Genomic DNA, 5,497 nt, shown 5'->3' on the forward strand with positions numbered 1-5,497 from the left:
GCCTAGCTCCTGGTGACTAGTGTCAGTGAGAGAGAGATTGTGGGGGTAGCTTATGACAATGGTGGTGAAGAAATCATGTGAGGACTGGTTCGGTCTTTATATTTCAGAGATTAGATATATGCCACTTCTTACAACTTTGCTTCCATGAACAGTTTAGATAAGAAAATGGCTGAAAAATGTAGAATTTATTCTGGACTGCCACAAATCCAAGAAGCACTGGTTACAAACTCAGTTGCTAAATAACATTTGGGGGAGGGGGTTGGAACCTGCCAGTTGCTTTTGTGTGTGTGTGTGAGAAAAATTTGTATTTAGAATTAGCCAGCTGGACTTAGTTTAGAAGATCCCAATTTTGTTGGCAACATCCAAAGCATCATAGTCAGTCGAACATAGGCCTTCTTCTCTCCATCAGTCCTAATCAAAGTGCTGATCTTAGACACATCAATGTCATAGAGCTTTTTTAATTTGGTGCTTGTTGGCCTTGACATCCACAATGAGCACAAGTGTGTTGTTATCTTCTATCTTCATGGTCAGGGGAAATTTAATAATGACATAGTGGTCAAGCTGTTTCTCCTGGGGGCTTTCTTCTGGGGTATTTGGGCTGCCTTCAGAGTCTCAGCGTTTTAGGCTTCCGGAAGGTAGGTGACGTGCGGATCTTCTTTTTGGCTGTGGAAGCCTTTCAGGACTGCCTTCTTGGCCTTTAGTGCCTGTGTTTTGGCTTTGGTTTTGGGGAGGGCAGGGGCTTCCTTCTTCACTTTCAATGCCATCTTCATAGAAAAGTTCCAGTTGCTTTATGAGAGAAAGATGAGACAGTCTACTTCTGGAAATCTACACAGCCTTGGATTTTCGACAGGGCAGTTTCCTATAAATTCTATCCTATATGGGTGGTATGAGTCAAAATCAACTTGCTAGCAATAAGTTTGTTTGGTCACATGTGCAGCTAAAAAAACTAGCTTTAATTAATGGCTACTTGGCTAACTGACTGGAAGAGATACATATTTATTCACATATTTTAAAAAAATGGTGAGCCGACAGAGAACGGAAATTATTGAACAAGATGACTAATATCACATGTAAGTAAACTCCTGCTGAAAATCAGCCAAAAGCAACTAGAACAGTATATCAACAGAGAACTGCCCGAAGTAGAAGCTGGATTTAGAAGAGGCCATAGCACTGGGGACATAATAGCCAATGTCAGATGGATCTTGGCTTAAAGCAGAGAGTAACAGAGGAATGTGTCTGTGTGTCATTGACTATGCAAAGGCATTTAACTATTTGGATTACAACAAATTGTGGCTAACCTTGAGAAGAATGTGAATCCCAGAACACTTAATTGTGCTCATGTGAAACCTATACTTGGACCAGAAGGCAGTTGTCAGGACATAGCAAAGATGATTCAAAATCACTGCATGATTCAAAATCAGGAAAGGATTGTGTCAGGATGTGTCCTATTACGAAAACTTTTCAGTCTATATGTGGGATAGATAATCCCAGAGACTGGACTTTATAAGGAGAAATGTAGTAGCATCAGGATTGGAGAAAGACTCATTAGCAACCTGCATTATGCAGATGGCATAACTTTGCTTAAAGAAACTGAAAAGGACCTGAAACATCTGCTTCAGAAGGTCAAGGACTACAGTTGCCAATATGGATTGAAACTCAACATCAAGGAAACAAAGTTTCTCATCACTGGGTCATTTGACAGCACCATGATAGCTGGAGAAGAGACTGAGATTGTTAACAATTTCAACTGGATCAATTCCACAGCCAACACTCCCACCAGCAGTCAGGAAAATCTGCTATCAGGGACCTCTCCAGGGTACTGAAGAGCAATGATGTTAGTCTAGAGACCAAGGTGCCCCTGATCCAGGCTATGGTCTTTGAAATTACATGCTATGCATCAGAGAGCTGGACAATGATTACGGATGATACAAGAAAAATAGATGCTTTTGAGTTGTGGTGCTAGAAAAGAGTATTAAACAATATCATGGCCTGCCAGGGGAACAAGTAAGTCTTAGAGAGGGTAAAATCGAGTTTTTTCCTTGGAGGCAAGGATTTTGAAGCTCTGTCTCACATACTTTGGGCATATGGACAGGAGGGACCAGTCCTTGGAGAAGAACATCATGCTTGAAAGGGTGGAGGAACAGTGTAGAAGAGAAAGACCCCGGATGATATGGATTGACAAAGTATCTGGGGTAATGAGGGGTGGTGTTGTTGTTCTTAAGTGCCGTCTAGTCGCAGGCGACTCTAGCGACCCTATGAAGGAGAGTCCTTGATGCTTGGGTGCCTTTCATCCTCTTTCCAAGTTCATAGGGTTTCCGGAGGCAAGCTATTATGGAAGTGGACGCCACTCCTCCTTCCACGAATGGGGGCGTTAGGTGTGCTGGAAACAGGGAGACTGGCTCAGAATAGAGCAAGATTCAGAGATATTGTGCATAGCGTCGCTATGAGTCACAGGAAACTGGATGGCACATAAAAACAACATGGGCTTGGAGCAAGGGTATTACTTTAAAGAGTAAGATGTGCCTGATTCAAACCATTTTTTTCCCATTTGCATTCTATGCTTGTAAAAATTGTACAGAAAATAAGACAGAAGAAGAATCAATGCATTTGATCTACGGTATAGTTGAAAAGAAGGTTTTGGGTTTTTGTGGGTTTGTGTGTGTGTGTGTGTGTTTAAGACAGGGAATACTTTATTCAAAACCCATCAGAAAAATGGACAGCTTGGGTCTGTGACAAAGCATTCATGTTGTATATGAACGTATACATTGCTGCATACAAATTAACTTATCAGACCACAACTTTTCAATGTTTAAAACAGAATAAGCTTCCCCGTAAAAGCAGCACCTTTGTGATATTTTAACTTTAGTATTCTTCTCCTTCTTCCTCACCCTCTCCTTCAACAGAATCCACACCCACCTCCTCAAAATCCTTCTCAAGGGCAGCCATGTCTTCACGGCCCTCAGAATACTCCTTCCTCCATCCCCTCACCCACGTACCAATGAACAAAGGCACGCTTGGCATACATCAGATCAAACTTGTGGTCCAGGCGAGCCCAGGCCTCAGCAATGGCTGTGGTGTTGCTCAGCATGCACAGAGCTTGCTGCACCTTGGCCAGGTCTCCACCAGACACCACAGTGGGAGGCTGGTAATTAAGACCAACCTGGAAGCCAGTGGGGCATCAATCCACAAACTGGATGGTACGTTTGGTCCTGATGGTAGCAATGGCAGCATTGACGTCTTCGGGAACCACATCACCACAGTACAAAAGGCAGTAAGCCATGTATTTACCATGGTAAGGGTCACATTTCACCATCAGGTTGGCTGGCTCAAAGCAAGCATTGGTAATCTCTGGTACAGAAAGTTGTTCATGGTAAGCTTTCTCAGCAGAGATAACAGGGGCATATGTGGCCAGAGGGAAGTGGATGCAGGGATAGGGCACCAGGTTGGTCTGGAATTCTGTCAGATCGACATTCAGGGCACCATCAAATCTGAGGGAAGCAGTGATAGAGGACACAATTTGACCTATTAACCTATTCAGGTTAGTGTAGGTTGGGCGTTCAATATCAAGGTTTCTGCGGCAGATGCCATAGATGGCCTCATTGTCTACCATGAAGACACAATCTGAGTGCTCCAGGGTGGTGTGGGTGGTGAGAATGGAGTTGTAGGGCTCGACCACAGCTATGGAAACCTGGGGGGCTGGGTAAATGGAGAACTCCAGTTTGGACTTCTTGCCATAATCAACAGATAGGTGCTCCATCAGCAGGGATATGAAGCCAGAACCAGTTCACCCACCGAAGCTGTGGAAAACCAAAAAGCCCTGGAGAACCATGCATTGGTCAGCCAATTTTCTAATCCGGTCCAGAACCAAGTCAATGATCTCCTTGTCGATGGTGTAGTGCCCACGGGCATAGTTGTTGGCAGCATCCTCCTTGCCTGTGATGAGCTGCTCAGGGTGGAAGAGCTGGCGGTAGGTGCCAGTGCAAACTTCATCAATGACTGTGGGTTCCAGGTCTACAAACACCACTCTGAGCACATGCTTGCCAGCACCAGTCTCACTGAAGAAGGTGTTGAAGGAGTCATCTCCTCCCCCAATGGTCTTGTCACTTGGCGTCTGGCCATCAGGCTGGATGCCGTGCTCCAGACGGTAGAGCTCCCAGCAGGCATTGCCAACCTGGACACCAGCCAGGCCAACGTGGATGGAGATGCACTCACGCATGGTTGCTGCTTCCCAGTTCCAAGGAGAAGGTGGAGAAGGAGAGGGAGGTTGTTTCTTACAGCACGACTCTTAGGCGGTCGATGTAAGAGAACCTGCGGCACATGGGCAGATGCCGAAAAAAATGTTTTAAAGAAAACAGAAAAAAAATGTTTTAAAGAACATTTTTACTGTATTTTTTCCTAAGGTAGATGATGGCAAGATTTCAACTTGCTTTGGAAAAATCATCAAGGAAAAACAAACATTGCCATGAGTAAAGAGGGTCTGTGATAATGACAAAAAGCTTGCATTTAAAAAAATGGCACAATAGCTTCAACAATAGAACTTATACATATCAACACTCATAAAGCAGCATAGGACAGGTCAAGATTTCATTCAGTTGTACATGCTTTTGTTAGGCATGATCAAGTTGATTCTGACTGAATGGCCCTAAGAAAACAAATGGAAGACTTTTCCTCTCTTGCATCGTCATCACATTCTCCACCATCCTGAAGCTCACTGTTGCAGTCACTGTGTTGCTCCATCTCATCGAGGGCCTTCCTCTCTTGTGCTGACCCTCCACTTTTCCAGTGTGGATATGTCTTTTTCTGAGGACATATGCCTCCTCATAACATGCTCAAAGGATGCAAGACAGACATTCGTCATCATTGAGTCTAAGTGCATCCTGGTTGCACTTCCTCCAAGAAAGATTTGTCTATTGTTTGGCAGGCCCTGGATTAGTAGTACTCTTCAACAAATCCACAATTGAAAAGCATCAATTCTTCCTCAATATTCATTCTTCACTGTCTAAACGCATATGAAACAATTGAAAATGCTTGCATTGGGTGAACCATAATCTTTAAACTTACATTTTTGATTTTTTAAGTAGTTTAAAGTCCTTCCTTGACAGTAGATTTGCTCAGTGCAATATATATTTTGCTTTCTCAATTTCTACTACCAAGAGTGTTGATTGTGGATCCAAATAAAATGAAATTGTTGACAGCTTCAATCTTTTCTCCATCTATTATGATATAGACTATTGGTCAAATGGTAAGTTGTTTTGTTGTCATGATACTGAAGCGTAATTTTTTTTTAGTGCTTCAATTAACGTTTATTTACAAAAATGTCCAAGTTACATAAGATACAGGCTTTGTACATGTTTAATTCATATTGAAGGCTGTAATCTTTGATTTTCTTCAGTAAGTGCTTCAAGTCTTCCCTATCTTGAAGCAAGGTTGTGTCATTTGCTTATAAACATAGCTCACATTCTTTTTAAAATTTTTATTAATTTTTTTAGATTTTATT

General features: G+C 42.7%; 1 pseudogene; it reads right to left on the reverse strand.

Annotated features, from left to right (window-relative positions):
* Positions 1–2,862: 2,862 nt before the first annotated feature.
* Positions 2,863–4,216, reverse strand: LOC102874425 (annotated as a pseudogene).
* Between the last annotated feature and the right edge of the window lie 1,281 nt (positions 4,217–5,497).

Source organism: Elephantulus edwardii, unplaced genomic scaffold (genome assembly GCF_000299155.1).
Source record: "Elephantulus edwardii isolate Elephantulus edwardi_28Jun2011 unplaced genomic scaffold, EleEdw1.0 scaffold00051, whole genome shotgun sequence".
In the NCBI taxonomy this organism is placed as follows: Eukaryota; Metazoa; Chordata; class Mammalia; order Macroscelidea; family Macroscelididae; genus Elephantulus; species Elephantulus edwardii.